Source organism: Camelus bactrianus, chromosome 3 (genome assembly GCF_048773025.1).
Source record: "Camelus bactrianus isolate YW-2024 breed Bactrian camel chromosome 3, ASM4877302v1, whole genome shotgun sequence".
NCBI classification, from domain to species: domain Eukaryota; kingdom Metazoa; phylum Chordata; class Mammalia; order Artiodactyla; family Camelidae; genus Camelus; species Camelus bactrianus.
In genome coordinates, this window is record NC_133541.1 from 161,256,900 (window position 1) to 161,276,468 (window position 19,569).

The following is a 19,569-nucleotide window of genomic DNA, read 5'->3' on the forward strand; positions in this document are numbered from 1 at the left end:
AGTTTTTACTGTAAAACAGATTTGGAGCTAGAACCTCCCCATATATATGTATGTAGTGTAGTTTCCCACTGAAAAGAAGCTGTGTTCCCAACAAGCTACGTGATTGACTTTTTCACTCACACTTATATCTCAGAATTGATCATGTGGAAAGACATTCGTTCATCTAGCTTAAGGGAAATGGTTTGCAGTTAAAACACTTACTCTGGATTCTCAGTATGTTTCCTCTGCCGATTTTAAGTTCCTGCAGTTTTCACTTTAATTCCCAGTTGGAACTTGTTCCTCCCCATATGTATGTATGTAGTGTTGTTTCCCACTTAAATGAAACTGTGTTTTCTCAATAAGGTAGGTGACTGACGGCTTTCACACACACTTAACTCTCAGAATTGAGCATGTTGGGAGACGTTCGTTCATCTAGCATAAATGGAATTTGAAAATGATGATCATGACCTGTGCTTGTAAAAAAACAGTTAAGGGAGCATTAATTTAGAGCCTTTATTTTATGGCCATGAGACATTACAGAATTTCGTTTTCAGCAGTTGATTTCTTTTTTTTAAACTTCAGAAAACTTAAGTCTTTCCTGTAACTGGATATAGATAGTGAATATCTTAAAATCTTGAGCGACCGCTTCAAAGTAGACTAGTTACTTTGCTTTTGGTCTTTAACCTAAAGGAATATCCAGAAGTCCAGTGGCAGTTCGTAAGCAAGGGCATTATCCTTGCCTTTTCATTTTTTATGTGGAATAGGTATAACTGTATACTAGGTTACTGTGTTTATCTGAAGAGCTTCTTGAATATGTATATGTAAGTTATATTTTCAAAAATTATAATATTATGAAAATCAATTAACCTTGGAGATATATTTCATATATTTTATTCTTTAATAATATAGATTTAGATAGCCCTGTTTTATGTAATACTTATGAAAATAAGTTGGCTTTATATAAATCCTTTTTTGATAAATCATTTAAAAATTGGTTTTTTTTATCATTTGCTTCTTAAAAATAAGATATTAATTGCACAATATGTATTTTCCTTCAAGTTCATCCTTTTTTCTCTATACTATCTTGAGTTGCTTAGATAATTTTTCCCGCAGTATTATTTGTTTTAAACACTCAGTATGTGCTTCTGTCTGTTGCTTTATTAGAGAGCAAGAATTCATTATTATTTTTAATAAAATATACTTTCAGGAAACTATACTGGGATTCATTCATTCACACAGTTAAGCAATGATACCTGTTTTGTTATATCAATTGTCTAAGCCTCTCAACTTCCAAAAGATTACATGGACAAAGTTTAAAACGTCATAAATGATTGACTAACAAAGTTTATTGTGTTCCTTGATTAAAAGTACAAATATGAGTCAGTCTTAAATTCGGATGTAAACGTCTTATAAATTACATGAGTCTTCTCCAAAATTCTTTAATTTGGGCTTTAAATCCTCCAGTAAAAAACTGGTTTGAAGAAGAAAAAAGTTGAGAATAGATTCAATCCAAATTCTATGGGAATAAACAAAGCTAAATGTTTCAGTCATTTTTTTGAAGCAGAATAGGTATGATTTGTGCACCATATGATTTTAATACTATTCATCTGAACATACGGCTTTGACAACATGAGACCACAAGCCAGCAAACAAGATCTCAGGCAAAGCAAGAAAAACAACTGAGGGGATTTTCTGCTGCAAAATTTCCCCTAAATAAAACTGTAATTGAGAACAAATCTGACGCCATATTGGTTCTGTTCCTTCAGTTTGAAGCACTGTGCCCTGTTTTCCAGGCTTAATCTTGCTGGCTTTGCACCTTTTGTAAAACAACGTTGCCTTTAGCCTAAAACCTACAGGAAAGCCTATTCTCGGGGCTCTGACCTTTAAGGATGTTAGCACTTCTGCACTTATGCAGAGATGGCAAGTTGCAAAATAGAGAATAACCTTTGTTTTGTTGGAGGCTTACAGGGACACAATAGCCTGAGCCACATGGATGGCTGCAAGAACAAAGAATCCCGGCAGCAAGAAGGTTGCACAACCAACCACACCCCCTCCCCTTTTTAGTTCAAAAGGAGCCTTAATTCTGACTTGGGAAAGATGATTCTCCAGGACATTAGTCCCCCATCTTCTTGGTCTGCCAGCTTTCTGAATAAAGTTACTATTCCTTGCCCCAAAACCTTGTCTCCTGATTTATTTATCACTGTTGTGCAGTGAGCAGAACAAGTTTGGCCTCAGTAACAGAACCAGCTTTGTCATTCCCTCTGATGTGAAATCTCTCTGGGTGTACAAGTGCTTGCCTGGTGGTGGTGGTGGCGGTGGTGGTGGTAGGCAAAAATATTTCACATCTCCTGATTTCAATAGGCTAAAATTTACTGCTATTTAAGTCAACTCTAGACATTTACAGAATCACCTGCAGATGTGCTTCTGGGAGCTACAAAAATTCCAACAATGAAAATAATTCTATTGTCTCCAGATAAGATAATTTTCCTCAAAATTCAGCAGCTCTGAAACACACTTCAGGAGTACAGATAGATGCAGTGTTCTTCATTTCCCATGCTGTTCTGACACAATTTTCCACTTATATCAAAGTAAATTAAAATCAGTCTTCAATAGCAGATGCTCTGGCATGATACAACAATGTCAATTCCACTTATTTATTGAGCCAGAGCAGCTTTAGGATAAATGACTTTACACCAAACTCCTGCTTGATATCCTGTCTTCTCCATGGTGGCTAATTCCTTCTTCTTACTTCCTAAAAGTTCTCCTGTTATGGGAAGTTAGCCTTTACTGTGCACATTCAATTGGAAAGGCACAAATTAAATATGTGAGGGGATGACATACATATTTAATTCTTACTTATACATAAATAAAAGCACACAGGACCTGTGTCTTGGAAGATGTCACTTTCTAATGTGGGCAAAAGGATGGTCTATAGTTCAATCAATGATCTAAAAGCAGTTTTCTAGGATATAATAAAGCAGTGCTTGAGTTATAAGACAGAACAACTCCTGGATATGAATCAGTGGCACCAATCAGTGGGTGCACATGTGTGCATACACACGCCTATGCACACGGAGCAGCCTTGGAGACACTCCATCTGTGCTGATGGAGCAAAGCCATGCTGGGGAGATGAGGAAAAAGTGCCTAATACAATCAAACCAGGACACCTGAGTAATGGGTAATAGGAGTCAATTGAATTTTCTGGTTAGCTGAAGGCCAAACAAAAACACTTTTAGTTTCAAACGTCACTGTTAAAAACTTTCTTAAAGCACAGAAGCCTGTTTTCCTGCTTTGCTTAGTGTCACATGGCATATTAAACATGACAGATTCTTAGTTCTCTGACTGTGGAACGGGAAAGGCCTTGCTGTCATATTTCTGAACATTAGTCTATGTTTTGCAGCACAGTGGATACTGAAAATGGGGCAATTTGAGTGAATGGGAATGGAAATAACCTAGCAGTCATTGACTGTGTGTGATTTGCCAACTTTCTCCAAAAAGTAGGGGTAGCAAGCAAATCAGATAAATTGAGGGATCCTGGGGTGGGGAGTCAGGTGGGCTGACAGCTGGGTGGTCCCAGGTAGCTTGTTTTACTGTGTAAAATTGTGACTATGATCCAGACAGTAACACACTGTCAAATTCTTGTGCCTGTAGCTTTGATACCTGGCCAAGTCTGTGAGCCAATTTTATCGATGGTGCATAATGAAGATAACTAACATTACCTGAGGACCAGGTTGTGTGACTTCCATGCATTGACTCACTGAATTCCCTAAGCACCCTTTGTGGTACATAACAGTCTTAAAATATGCAGCAGGGGATTATTCTGTTTGCAGATGATAAAATGAAACTCTGAACTGTTGAAGCCTGGCCCGAAATAATGCAGATGGGAAGACGCCGTGCTGGGAGCTAAGCTCGGGCCAGGCTACAGAACCTGAAGCTCCCAGCAAGTCCCCTCACCCAGGAACCTGGCCCACAGCCACTGCCTGGCCCTGTTCTATTTCTATGAGTGTTCATAGGAAAAAGCCAGGTACTCAGGGTCAATGCGACTTGATTAAGAAATTCAAACTGGGATAGCCTTTTGTTGGGGACTGTAACCTGGGAGTGAAACTGGCAGTGAAGTAAGGGAGGAAACATCTCTGGTTGTAAGAATATTTCTAGGGAAGAAGGTTCCCTGATGGGCTGGCATGGGAATCGCTGTGGTTGTGAGCCCCGTGTTGCACTGTGGGGTTGTGGGCAGGGAAGGAGAGAGGCTGTTCATACTGGTCATAGTCAATACAGTTTGTAAACAGCTGAGTTCTGTTCCCTCACAGCTCAGACACATGCAGGACATGAGGATGCTTAGCAAATGACCAACAGTAGGTATCAAAGACCAAGAGTGGGGTGGGGAGGAGAGATGGGGCCACCTTCTGGAAGAACCGCTGCCCCAGGGACCAGGAAGGTAGTGAATGATTGGGGATGCACAAAGGGTTTCTATGGCCTCATCAGGTAGTTCCTATTTTAAACTGATAGTCTGGAATATATGGTCAAATGCGGTGGAATGTCTGCTCTTATTTTAAGTTCTACAAACACTTAAACGGATAGATTTCTATCTCCATTATACAAGCACTGCTGGGTGACCTTTATAGTCAATGTGAGGATCAAAAGAGTGAGTACTTATTAATGCTATTCCCATGCTTCTTCTGAATTAACACTTCAGCAACAGTATAACGGCCACGCTCCTTAACAACTGCCTCTGTAAGGGTCTTGTAAGTCACAAATAATAATTATAAAGAAAATATATTAAAAATAATAACAATTACAGTTACAACAACTATGTTGTTTATAACGATGATAGTGTTAGCATCTCCCTCTCATATTAAACAGTACCCAACACTAGATTCCTTAGGAAACAACGCCAATGCATTTTTGTACTTTTCTAAGTCTTCACCCAATGAAGCCTTTTTATTCACATTGGTCCACCACAGCCAGAATTGCTGTTCCTTGCATGGTGGGCTGCCATGCTGCGATGTTCTGGGCTTTTTCTGGCACAATGCGTCTATACTGGGTAGTCAAGGTTCCACGTACCCACTCTGATTTCCAATATATTGTTCTCCAGAGCCAACAGAGGGGCCACTGGAAAGAGGCCACATATACTGTGGTGAACCCAAACTGAATACCTGTTGAAGGAATGGACAAAAACATGGAGTGGTGGATGGATGGAAGGACAACATAAATTCTTTTACTCCTGTAAAGAGAGAGGGGAAAATGGTGAAATAAATCCCAAAGAGAAAAGACGTTCATGGTAATAATAATTTTCAACAGTGAAAGAATCCAAACAAAAGGCAAATATAAAATCTCTGGGAAGAAGACTCATTACAACCTGTTTCTTTCACATATATACCCTTAGTAGGAATAACATACTTAAAAATCTTCAACCAACCATAATTATTTGCTCATAATAAACTTGGGAATCTTGAAGCATATTATTCACTCTCAGTGTTGAAATAATACAATCTTGGAAGATGATTTGTATTTGAGGATTAAAAAAAGAATATTGTGGATGTATCTAACAATTTAAATAGAAATAAGAAATGTACCTTTGGGAAAGCTATGCATAGAGAATGTTGGAGGAAATACACTGAATATAGGCAAGTGAGCAAGCTCCCTTGAGTCTGGGAAAGTGAGTGCAGCACATTCAGTGAGTCTATGAAGTTATTACAAGCCACAGAAATGTATGCAATGAAAGTGTCTTCCTAAGCAAAATATTCTTCTTCAGGAATTTTTATCTTGATATTTCTATGGTCTGTGTGGTCACAGGAAGTCAAATTTATGGTGGTGGCTTAGAAGTTCTTTTCTCTCTGTGTGTAATTTACAGGGCAATGCTACAGATGGGGCAGCAGAGATCTGTGGTAAGCTGTTCCATAGGGTGGGGGAGCGGTTAGAAATGATAAGGTCAGAGATCTAAAAGACTTTTAGACCCTCCCCTCCTAACTGGCAGACCTTTAAAGTAAACTAGCACAGGTATGTAACTAAGACAGTGGATGAGAGGCAAATTTATAGTCCCTTTAGTGTTACTGCTCAGTCAAGGCGTAGGGACCACTCTGGCCAGGAACGGCAAGACCGTGAATGGGGTGGATGCGTAGGAGGAGCTGACATTTGCTTCTGACCTGAGAGGCAGGCGTGTGTTGCAGAAAAGCCGACAGTGCTGGAAAGATGCAGTAGGTCCACAGCCCAAAAGGAGCTGTCATATTCAGGGAGGTCAGAGAGCAAGAACCAGAGTTAGTGACGCCACAGGGTCAGCAGCGTGGCAGCATTGATGTCAGTATCTGTGTCCATAACCCACCTAACCCTACATGAGCTCATCTGCCTACGGGGGCAGGTAAGTAGCAGAAATGCTTGGAGTGGGTGCAGCCACTGGCAAATTGGCAAGTGGACATCCTAAGGAAACGCAATGCTCAACATCACCTTATTGGAAATAGGGCCTCACAGTGTCAGATCTCCTTCTTATTCAAGAGAAGCCAGAAATTAAGAGTTTATTAGCAATCAACCCAGATAAAAACCCAGAAAAGATATCATTTTATAATGACAAAGCAGGCACAGACTATTCAGATATAAATTAATGAAAAATATTAAGAAGATTCTGATAAATGATTTTAAAAAAGAAAAAAAAAAGATGATTGAATGAACACTAGAATGCACCACCCTCTTCAGTGGGCAGACTCAAATTTGGGGGACATAGAACATTTTTTCTCCAAAATAAATTTAGTATCTGAATGCAAATTTAGTTAATAATCCCAAATGGATTTAAGAAAAAAATCTGAAAGGTGATCCTAAATGTATTCCAGAAATATACCTATATATACAAATAAAGTAATGAGGAGGGATGTTTCAATTTGTAGTATTAGGGATATTCTGGAAAAGGATAAAACAGGACCAACTCTAGGAGGTATTAATCTATGTTCATGGAAACAGTATAGAAATAGTGCACTGAGAGTATGAATGAAATACATTACATTTCAAGAATAGACGTGGATATTTATGAGATTTTAGTAATATTATAAAACTGACACTTCAAATCAGTGGATTCAAGTTCTGCAGTAATTAGCTAAATCATTGGAAGGCCTGGTAGACTGTCCTCATTTATGACATTAAAATAAATTCCAGATAATTTTTTAATTAAAAAATAAAACACCAGAAATAACCCAACATGATTTAATCTGTTCAGATTTTCAAGCGAGAAGAACTTTCTAAAAAGCTTTTGGAACAAAGACCAAAAAGTGCAAAGGCCTAGCAACTCAGCAAGGCCAGAAACGCCCACTGTAAAACAAAACGAACCCTCGCCCAACCCTCTCTCACCGCCCTGTATTGCTCTCTGATATGTTCTACACTTTCTTCTTCCCTTTAAAGTCCAGTTTCTTGGAGAAGTACCTGCGCTGAAGACACCTCAGGGCTCAGAGCCCTGCATCCCCCACGGCCCTCATCGCAGCACTGAGACAGGAGTTGTACTGCCTGTGGCTGCGTGTTTCAAACTAGTCAGCATTTTCAGCTCGTGTTTATTTGATTACCAGTTAGCTTTTGCCGTGGACAAATATTTTCCTCTCAGGGGGACGTTTTCCCCCCGTAATTTTTGTTTTACTTAAATAAACTTAAAAAGCCCAGACAGAAAAGTTTGTGTGCACATATGCACACACACAGATACACACAGATCTGTTTTTTAAAGTCTACCTAAGTATAGTCCTCCTCCTCCTTTTCCCCAGGCTTGGCAATTAAAGGTGGGCTTTAGCTCTTGCTTTATTGCCCCACACACACCCCCTTTCTCACTATGCTCCTTTTAGTCAGTGTTCAAATCCCTCTTAAGCCAGGTTACAGCCTTCTCTGTGTTGCCTCAACTAGTTTCTCCCAACTGCTCTGCTGTTCTTCTTTCTCTTGGTGGATTTCTCTTCTCCCATGTGCCATGTACATGGCCATTTTCCCCAGGGCCTCGTCCTCAATCCTCCACTTGGCAGGAATGAATCGCCCCCACGGCCTCACCCACAGCTCCTCTGAGCTCCTGACTGTTGAATCCAGCTTAACAACGGGCATCACTCCTCAGATGTCCCATAGACACTTTGCAATCAAAATGCCACACACAGAACCATCTCCTCGAAAGCATCTCCTCCCCTTACACTCCCACTGCAGATCCACTCTCCAGATGGGTCACTGGAAAGTCACCTCAGCAGCTCTGCAGCCCGCCGCCCCGGCCCTGTAGTCCCCTCTGCAGCAGTCACCACTTCTGCCACCCGTGTCTCTCTCCCTCTGCCCAGGGCCTCTCTGCAGGCGTGTGTCACATGTCTGGATTACCTGGGGTGGCCCCCGAAATATCCTTTCCCCCCAAAATGTGGGCCTCCCCCCAAAAATGTTATTATCCATTCTGCTGCCAGTATAACCAGATATACTTTAACATAATCAATATGCAATTCTCTTGCTTACATATATTCCAATATAGCCCTGTTTCTTTAAGGATACATTCAAGTCTAATCACACAAGACCCATTGTGACAGTGGCCTTGTGCACCTGATATTCCCACCTGTGGATACTTTGTTCTAACCCTACTTGTTGTTCTTCAGTCTGGCCAAGCCGCTTCATGCCGTGTACTCTTATATGTCTCTACCTCTCTGCATGAAGTGTCCACTCCCTCTACCACAAATTAGAGAGCTAACTTCCTTTCACCTTTCAAAATTCAGTTCAAATATTCCCAGCTCTATGAAGTCCAATGTGTGTTCACCTGCTTAGCAATCCATCAACTACTCGCCAAGTCTCGCCTGCCCTGTGGAATGCAGACACCAAATCTTACCTGTCTTGTTCTCCCCAGCAGTTGATACAGTGTTTAGCATAGCAGGTGCTCAGTGTTTGTTGGATAGATAAATGAATGAATCAGTAAAGAGATGAGAGGTCTACAATCCCCCCCAGTTACTCAGCTGCCATTTTGGAAAGTTCATTCTGTGGAGTTAAGGAAATGTCAGTGCAGGTGGTGGGCAGACAGAACAGAGGTGAGGGCGTGGGGGAGAAAGGCCTGGTCCTGGAGAGCGCAGGAGAGGCGTGGGTGGGATAACAATGGAGAGAGAGGGAATGGAGTGGGCGCATGCAAGGAGATGTTGAAGAACAACTGATATTAACTGCAGTAAATTAAATGGAGAACATAATATATGAAGGGAAGATCAAGTTAACACAGCAAGGGTGGAAAAGGCAGTACCAGAGACGAAGAGCTCTCACTTCATCACTCACTGCATTTCACTTACGGCACCCGCCCTCTGGGAAGGCAGCGCCAAGTTCTTGAGAGACTGGTGTTTGTGCTGTGGGTGCTCTAAGTACAAAACGGTATCTTATGGCTTCCAGATTTTAAGACTGATAGATTATTTCTCTTATGTCCCGTGTCTGAGTTCTCAAACAGCAGGATCTTTTGCTTCTGGGGGTGAGCTATTGTGGTTAATAACTAAGGGTTACTCCAATAATCTCAAAGGACAGTGGGGAAATCACTATAACAAATAAAAGAGAAATTTCACTCAGAAAAAAACATATGCCCTATAGAACCTTGTGGGGGCCTTGGGGGCAATGTTACCGCCAACTCATCTAACAGTTGTATGTGAGTGCATTAAAACTCCAAGCTCAAGTCACTTAAACACATATGAGAACCAGGGTCCAGGCTGTGGTGCTTCAGACATGCACGGGAAGATGAAAAGCCTGACTATTGCCTCCGACAGGATCAGTCCAGCCGGGGAGAGCAATGGACACAGACATGATCAAGCACCATCAAGACAAGAATCAACTGCAATTCATGCTTAGAGAGGAGAGCAGAAAATCTCTAAAAAGTTGAGGGTTTGCTGCCAAGGCTTGGCAAGAGCCCTTCCAGGCAGAAAAGCAGAGAAAGATACTTCTGGCGAAGGAGTCTAGGGATGGTGGCAGGGTGCGAGGCCTAAAGAAGCAAGGGTGGAGGGCTCCAGGGTCATCTGTCAGAAGCTGTTCCCCTTCAGCGGCTAAGAGGCCTAACTAAAAAGGCAGGTGGGGTGTCATTAATGATCATGGGGAAAACTGGGAGGAGAAAACTGAGGTCAGGAGATCACCACCAAAGGCACTTTATTTGAGAGGAACAAAAATAATTCAAAAAGCACTTGAAAATCCTATCTCCCATGAACGAAAAGAACACAAAATAAGTTTCACTCCAGCGTTGAATACAGAATAACAGACTGCCTACTCTCAAAAATGGATTGAAATTTCTAATTCGTTAGGGATTATTTAGAGAATAGGAAAACGAATAAATCTGAACAATCTCTCTAGAATAGCTGTTACTCCATCCTGTTATGTAGGGTAGAGTTAGGCTGAATTATTTAATTAGTATTTTAATGAGACTATAAAGTTGTAAAAGTCCTATCAATTTCTCCCAAAAGCGTACAACTTTTCCTTTCAATGACCTTTATTTGACTTAACTAGAACAATAACTATTTTCCAAGGCTTTTTTCGTGTGTGTTAAAATACCAAATGATATGCTGCCCTCAGAATGTTGTTGTTATTATTAATGCTGATAATAGCCCCAATAAGAAATATTTACAATTATGACTCATTTTGGAATAACAGGTCATTGGATTAAAGTCCTTTTGAAAATAAGCAAAAAAAAACGAACATAATTTCTACACCAGGGACAGGAGCTGCACCCTTAATCGAACCTGGTCACTAAGCACAACAAAAGCAAAGATGAAACTCAAATCAGACACCAGGCCACAAAGCATAGCTGACTGAAGATGCCACAAAATGACCTTTCATTCACCTAGGGAATCAGATGTGTTTCTATGTATATTATATATTTTAAAAGCAATTATTATATATATAGCATGTAATTTAGGAAAAAGAAAACTCCCTCTTTCTGTAGACTTATAAACAGGAAGCCCAATGGGGTGTCTTGCAGACATGAACCGGCATGCATAAATGCAAAGCCTATTGACAAAAATACTTTCCTGTCTCCTAAGCTTAAAAAAAAAAAAGTAATTCAAGGCAGTGGTGAGCTCAAAGGTCTCAGATACAAAACGTGCACATCATCAGCCTTCTAGTAGATAAAAGTGCGCCATGCATAATAGAAAAATGAAGTTTCCTATGGAAATCTATTTTGAGATGCAACAATTTAAAGGCAACCGAGAGCTCAAAACCAAGTTCAAACAAAGAGAAACAAAGGCCAAGCAAATGTACAGAAATGGACAAAGACATTGGAGAAGGAGGGGATCTGTGTTCTACCAATACTCCAGATCAGCAAATTCATCCTGAATTCAAGCCAGTGATGTGCCATGAGGTCACTCAAGGAACCAGGCTGAAACCATCGGCCAGAAGAAATAGGAAAAACGTCAAAGGCAGGTGTGAGGTGTGGAAGGGGTGACCCTGTGACCCTTGCTGCCATGAGGCAGGATGCTCTTGCGGGCTTTCTGCACAGGCTGGCGGGCTCACATGACTCTGTTTAGAAGGATATCAGCCAACAGCTGTGCCACACGGGCTGCAGCCCGTGCTGAGTCACATCTAGTAACGGTTCTGAGTTCATCCTTAGACGACATGACCAGAAGGATCTGAGAATCAATGATGGAGAATTACCTGAATGAGTATTCCATTTTATTCCATGGCAGTAAACCTTCAGCTTTGTACAACATAAATATTGACAAAGATATACACAGGCAACCTATTTGAAAGCCTGACTGCATAATTGCATCTAATTGAGAAAAGCGGGCTCCTTTTCGGTATGCTAGGTCTTTGTTTGGCTCGGTAACCGATGCTTCTGAGACCCAAAGCATATTCTAGTATAACCGACAGCACAGAAATCCCCACTGATGACTTACTCATTTCAGGGTATTCATAAAATAACCCCAGTTTGCCCGTTGGATACAGATGGTTGTCCCATTCCCATCGTGGGGTGGTCTGTTCTGCTCCCGAAACTGTGGCATCATTAGATTCATGACCCAGCTGTCAAACAGATCAAATTATAAGGCAAGATATTATCAGACCAAGGTCATAAAAGTATTACTGACATTTCAAGCTGAACACATCATCTTCCCAAGAATTTAATTTCTTGTTCTCAGGATAAATTTCTTTTTATTGCTGCCTCCCTACCCTCAAGTATTGTGAAAACTAGTCCTGACTACGTACCTTGGGTTTACCAAAATTGTAACGACTACTACTACTTTATCTCCTACCTCCTTTTCAGGTGGGCACTTTAGCTTTTAGAAGATACCTACCCTCATTTGTTTTTTCCCCCATTTCTCTGCTATTATCCACCATGGCATTTTCAGTCTGTAAATTGTCAGAGAAAATAAGTAAAAGAAAGAAATACAGGGTCGGTGAGCTGGTGATAAGTGCTGCAGAGGAAAATAAAGGAGGGCGAGGAATGTGTGGTAGGGAGGAGTGTGGATGGGGCAAGTGACCTTTGAATAAGGCAAAGATGGAGGCAAAGGGGTGGGCAGAGGGAACAGTGATCACAGGCCTTGAGGTCCCTCACGCTGGACAGACAGCATGGAGGCTGGTGTGGGCCAGAGTGAATAGGAAATAAGTGGTGGTTTTGGGGGGTGGAGCCTTAGAGGCTGCCGTGAGGATGTGGGCATTTTTCCCTCTGAAGGAACTGTGGAACAATGGAGGATCACTGAGCAGAAAAGTGATACTCTAACGTTGGATCGAACAGGTCCAAGACCCTAATTTAAGCTGAACAAATCAAGGGCCAAAGAAGTGACATGCCACCTCAAATTCAGTGCAGAGCTTGAAAGAAACAGCCTCGACTCGCAGCCCAGTGCTCTGCACCCTTCTGGATGTTGTCCCACAGAGCTGTCTCTAAGGTTATATTTTTTCCTCACTCAGAGGCTTGTGGGACAACTGAATGCTTCCCCCTTTTTCAAATGGCAATTTGTCATGAAAGGAATTCGGAGTTGGCAGTGAAACAAGGCATGGACCTGTAGACTACAGAGCTGTTTTTCCTGAAAGCAACAGCTGGCGCGTGGTTTACTCGTGGAGTTCAGCAGAAGAGACAGAGCAACAACAGACAACTTAGCATCTTGCGGAGCTTCGGCTGACTGCACTGCACGTTTGGATGGATTTCAAATTTGGACAGTGAGGCGGCTTCACACGAAAGGCAGGTGTATACATCATACATGCCCACACGTCTGTATGCACACACACGTGGACACACACAGAGTATATGATGTGACTTGTAAAGAGCTGCCCCTGCTAGGTTTCCCACTGCCTCTGATCTCAGCGTTAACCTTTCCCTGGCCATGCTCCCAGGGTTGCTACGAGAATTCTTTGCAATGGAACATGGCCTTCGCTTCACAAACTTTCCCCACTTCTTTCAATGACATTAGGGGAAGAGCAGGGAGCTCTGTGAGGGGGTGGGGATATGGACTCGAGATACCCCTGAATCTGAATCCACACTTCATGGCTTATTTGTTATTTAACTTTATTTACATTCAAAATGCAATTGTTGCAGATCTCAGAAGTTGATTTACACTCACTGCTGTGGCAGAATGTTGCGGTCAGTAGACCCACCACTGGATCCTCTTATTCAACACGTCCTTCCAATAATTCAGATATTACTGTATCACAAATGCCCATTTCTATATTTTGATACCTGCTTTTCAGTATAATTATCTTCCTTCTTTATTCTCTAAATCTTATGATTTTTAAACATTTTTCTGAGAAGTGTTCCACAGGCACTTTACATATGATAAGTTGATAAAGAGATCCTGGAGCTCAAAACCACATTTAAATCCTGAGATAAACTCAACTGTGCCGTATACATGGCTAGGTTTAGTCTGCTTCCTTTGTTACTTTGTTTAGTAATTTTTGTTTCAAACAAGATCCTACTGTATAGCACAGGGAACTACATTCAATAACTTTTAATAGCCTATAGTGGAAAAGTATATGACAAGGAATATATATATATATATATATATATATATATATATATATATGTATGTATATGTGACTCACTATGCTGTATACCAAGAATTAACACAATATTTTACACCAACTATACTTTCAACAAAAAATGTTGAAATAAAATTGGGAGGTGAAACTTCGACTGCCCAGGCTGCTGTCAAGATGAAATGATTCAAAGCAGGCCAGGTATTAGCAAACCCCCTAACACATCAAAACCCCATATGGGATCTTCTTTTTGAGCAGCACAGGCTAACCAGCTGTGGTCACCTGTAAATAAGGTTGAAGTCACTTAGACCCTTGGCTTGGGAACGCCGTGGCCACCGGGGTGGGGGTCACTGCAGCACCTACGAGAATGACGGGGACAGCCTGCTCCTGACGCCGCTCCCCAGGCCGCAGCCCGGAGCACTGCAGTCAGGTCTGAGGTCCGGCCGGGAGCGCACAGCTCCACAGCCACTCGGAGCCCTGCGGTGCGGGTGGAGCTGGGACCGCGCTCGTCCATCACCCTTCCAGGCACCCAGACTCGGGAGTCCCCTGGGGGAATTTTTCTCTGCCTCATAATTCCTGTCTCAGCCTCTTGTGGAATGCGGTCCATGCCCAACGGAAGCAGGGCTTTAACCCTCCGGGACCCAAATCCATCACGGCTTGGATCCAGGATGTAACTTCCATGTTAACTCACCTGGTGCTCGCTTCTTGTGCTGAACTGCCCTCCCCCGTCGATGACATTAGGTCGTATTAGAAGTCCCGACTTGCTTGTCCTTAGCTAAGACTCTGAGCCTCTTGCTCAGTCTTCCTGACTGGAACCACTCTTCTGTGGCAGAAAAGCTTGGGCTGTCGGCAACCCATCATTGTCCTCGGTCTTTTGGGTTTTCTGTTGGTTTATGGTTCTCATGCAGGGATACCAATTTGCACATGAGAAACACCTGTAGACATTTTAAAAAATACAGACACTGGATCCTCCCCACTCTTCAGCCAAGGCTGGAAGCTTTCTCCCTCTAGCAGGGGTTACACAATAATTTGCTTGTGAATTGACCACACATATTGGCATAATCATGGTAAATTGCCCTTTACTCAGTGCTTCCCACATGGCATTTTCTACTTCATGTTGTCTTTGTACGTTCATTATCACATTTAATCCCTGAATTATAGATAATCACCTTTTCTTTTGAGGACACTCCTACTTGCTAATCTTGAATACAAGTATCTTTGATTCTCTTAATCTATTTCATTCCTGAGTTTCCTGTTCCTGGATTTAAAGAGTGAATTATGGACACATGTATTTAAGATTCTCTTAATATATCTATCTGACTCATCCTCTAACCAAATCATATCTGGAGAAGAGAGATTTTCTCTTTTAAATATTTGCATTTTCTTACTATATAGTAGTGCGTACACACGGTGGAAAATGTAGAAAGCATATAAAGTAAGAAAATTACAGCCATACATTATCTAAACACCAAAGGACAGTGCTATGTCATGTTGGGCATTTAACCATTTTTCATAATATTTTATCATAAAATTTCCCTAGGGCAAGTTACTTAACCCTGGAATTGTACTAGACTTTTGTCAAGTACAGAATAACATTCTCAGAAATGACCCCAACATCAAAATAGTACGTGAGGCTGGGAAGGCCATAGGGCACTCAGCTTATTCTCTGAGTCCTACAAAGAATGCTGTTAATTCACTGATGTTACTCATTCGATGCCTGTGAGTCACTCACTCACTCAGCTGGCTCGGACTGAGACCTACTTTATACCAAATGCCGATCCAAGTGCTGGGGAGACCCCAGAGAGAGCCTGGATCACGGCATCACTGTCCTTCTTCATTTGCTCCCAGAATCCTACTCAACAAACCCACATGGGATTGGGGGGTGGAGGCAGGTGAGATATGGTAAAATTCATTTCATTATGTTCCTTTAGACATATTTAAATAGCATGAAAATAGTCACTAACTTTGATAAGTTTTCTTTTCGCTTCCTATGTATTTTTGAGGATGGGTATAGTTTTGGGGCAGCAAGAGTAATTGATAGATCTTTAGTATGTTAGGATTTTATATGAAAAATTAAGAAGGAAACTGGCACCTTATACAAAGAGAAGAGGCAGTGAGGAAAACACAAGCCACCCTCAAACTTGGCTACCATTCAGAATTTCTGGTATTCAAAAAAGGGAAACATAATTCAAAATATTTTCCCTAAATATTTTAGCCCAGATTAGAAATACATGTAGGCAAAGTTCAGCTCACTGGAACCTACAACAATGTGCTTACTTAAGCGAAGGTATAAACAGACCACAGATACTATAATGCATCCTTTACTTTAAACTAGTTAATGTGAGCAAGTTTCATTTCACATGAATTGCTCAGTACCAATTTAGGAAATATATCCTTCTTGATTGGTAAAAATAGCTCACTGATAACCAGATTCAACAAAATTTAATGTTAAATAATTAACCTATTTCCTTCAGGAAATGCTTTTGAGTAATCTGAGTTAAGTATTTCCTCTATCTGATCTATTTCTTTTCACAGAGAAAAGTAGTATTATTTGCACATGAGCTACTTTTACTCCTCTGGAGAAATCTGATTGTGAGCTCAGGGTAAGAGTTGTCTACTGCACAGTAGGGAAAAAAAAGATTCATTTCACAGCAAAGATCAGAATCTTTTTTTTGAGGGGCATGGTGAGCTGGGGGACAAGGGAAATGCCTTTGTTTAGAGACAGACCACAGTAATCCATCCTGAAGCTGAAAGATGAAGACCTTGTGAAGAAATGTGGAAGGACACACTGACACACAAATGTGTTCACTCTGCAAAAACAGAAAGAAGGAAAGAAAAAATAATTTAACTGCCCTATAAAGAGAATGGACAGAAAATTGGTAATAAGGGAGAGTGAAGGAAAGTTAGGGAAGGGAGGAGAAACAGTGAAAGGGAACTTGGATGCGGTGGACAGAATAGCAGGTTTCTGGAGCTTACAATGAAGGATGATAAGAAAAAAAGTAAAGTTTAAAAAAAGTTACAAAGTTTAAAATAGTTTAAAAATTAAAAAATGAAGTTAAAAAATAATTTTTTTTATAGTGGCATGGAAGATTTTAAAATGATGGAGGTTTTTATTTCAAAATTCAAGTTGTTTGAGTTTCTCCTCCATGCTCCAAACAACAGTAAGAATTGCTTGTGTAATTGGTTTTGGGGGACACCACAGAGAGTGGTGAGCAATGCAGTTAGGTTGGCCAGGAGCAGAATGATTTTGTGGAAGGCAAGACAGAAGAGAGATCAACAGTTTCATGAGGACAGAAACTCAAAGCCAGAAATTATCTTAAAAAGCTTAGTGTGGTGGGCAGAAAAATGTTCCCCCCCAATATGTCTATGTCCTTATCACCAGAAAATAGGAAGAGGTCAGTTTCCCTTGCAAAGGGGGTCTATGATTTCAGATGCGGTTAACGTTGCTAACCAGCATTCTCTAAGAGAGACGAGCTGGATTATAGAGGTGAGCCCATTGTAATCACCAGGGTCACTAAAGTAGGAAGAGGGAGACAGAAGAGGGGAGAGAGGAGAGGAGATTTGACCACAGGATCAGAGTCAGAGGCACACAACCATGCTGACCTTGAGAGAAGGAAAATAGGTCACAGGCCAAGAGACGTAGGTGGCCTCTGGAAGCCAGAAAAGTCAAAGATACAGTTTCCCCTGAGGCCTTCAGAAACAGCCGTGCCAATATTTTGACTTCAGCAGGCTCCTGCGTTCAAGAACCCTACAAGGTTAAATTTGTGTTGTTTAGTGGAGACTATTTCTTTTTTCTTCCTACTACCATGTCATTTGGGGATACTTGTTACAAAAGAAAGTGAATACACTAAGCTCCTTGAAATGTTCAGAAATTGCAGATAACACTGAAATGTCCACTTTGATATGGGATAGGGCTTATGTGAAAATCCAAAGGACAGTGTGACCTTTGCTAACATCTGCTTTTCTCATTTTTAGGAAGAGAACAGTAAGTCAAAACCTCTGTAGTTATTATTTTAGACAAGTGTCTCTTAAAACATTATGTAGCCCTGTGCCTTAGGACACCTAGAGAGTCTCTGTTCTTAGAAGAACATGAATTCCATGAGATAGGGTCTTACATCTGAGTCCCACAGTGGTCTCTTATTGGCAATGAGAACTTGGGCAAATCATTTACCCTCTTTAAGCCACAGGATCTTCATTTGAAAAGGAAGATAAGAATAAGGATTGTTTGGGTGATTAAATTGTACACACACACACACATATATGTACAACATTTAATACAGTGACTAACACATACTAGGCACTCAACAAATTCCTGTTATGGATTTTTAAATGCATGTATAAAAGGAGGAGAAAGTTGCGGGAAGTTGTGGGAAAACTTAGTTCATGGCCCCAAAAAGGGCCATCTCTCAACGGGCTCTGATCAGTCAGTCCCCAGTGATGGGCTAATAAGCAGAAACTATAGCACTTGAGGATTTAATTTAAACATAAAAAGGAAGGAATTTAAACATAATTATTAAACAGGAGGTATGTTTACACTGTTGGCTGGATCATCTTATCTGGAGAGCTTTAATAAGCAGAGAGTCTCCCCTGTTTTAGAGATGGGCATGCAGGAAAATTACTTGGATGGGTGGGCCGTTCTCACCCCAAGATCACATGACTTAGTACTCACGGAAGTAACACCTCTTGTATGTTATTCCAGATGGACTGTCCTCCCATGATTATTGTCAGCTGCATCATCAGTTCAAGGAGACAGCCACCTGGGTCACATTGGAATATTAGAAAGAAAATCTCATTTAAATTTTAGATAGCTCTAACATGAAATAAAGTCATTATTTTATGCCTAAAAAAATCTAAGGAACAGAGAGTAAAGACACTCTTCATTGGGCAACTAAGAGAAAACATGAAACAGGTTAGACTGTCCGAACACAAAGCTGTATTCACACGTCTTCATTTCTGTATTTTCACAGCCAATACACCAGATCTCCAGGATAAGTCACAAATCTGCCATTAAAGAATGTGATGTAGAAACACGAGGAGTAGTATTTGAAAAACTGGAAGAAGAACACCTTCATGGCTAGGTTGTTCCCACAGTCAGTCTGGTCCTTGGGATCTCTGCAGCTAGAATAAAGAAAAGTTAAGTCTGTAAAACTGTGAACAGCCTTGAGACCATAATCAAAGCCACGGACACATGAGTTAACAAGCTAAATATGTATATATATATATATATATATATATATATATATATACACAATTCACACTTTTTTCATATAAGCTGTTTTGAATTCCTTAAAATAGCTACTATGTTAATTCCAACTGTACACACTGTTGTAAGAGTTTCTCCCACTATGAATGCAATATCACACAAGGCAAAAAAAAAAACAAAGTCACACGTTCCTTAAAATTTATAAGCACAACATTATCCAATGGGCAAGAACTGTCCTCTGTCAGGTGTAAGTTGAAAGAAAGCTACTTCTAAACATCCTGCTAAGTGAAATTCTCTTGTCTCCCTGAACGGCAGGAAGGTAGGACTATTGAAGAAAACAAACAAAACACGGGGCAACTTGCTAGAAGCATTTGGGGAACATAAAACATCCTCCTAGTTCAAAATTTGAATTGGTCTTAGTGTTTTCAGAAGATGACCACTGAGCAGACAACTGGGAGAACGACCCAGCCACATGCAGTGTGTGGGAA

General features: G+C 40.9%; 1 long non-coding RNA gene across 1 annotated transcript; it reads right to left on the reverse strand.

The window, feature by feature from the left end:
- Nucleotides 1-1,271: 1,271 nt before the first annotated feature.
- LOC141577219 (uncharacterized) lies at nt 1,272-19,005 on the reverse strand. The gene is made up of 4 exons (XR_012506035.1): nt 18,548-19,005; nt 14,570-14,813; nt 11,808-11,931; nt 1,272-5,200 (listed from the first exon to the last, which is right to left on the reverse strand). It is a non-coding gene; the product is annotated as an uncharacterized LOC141577219 (long non-coding RNA).
- Nucleotides 19,006-19,569: the final 564 nt, after the last annotated feature.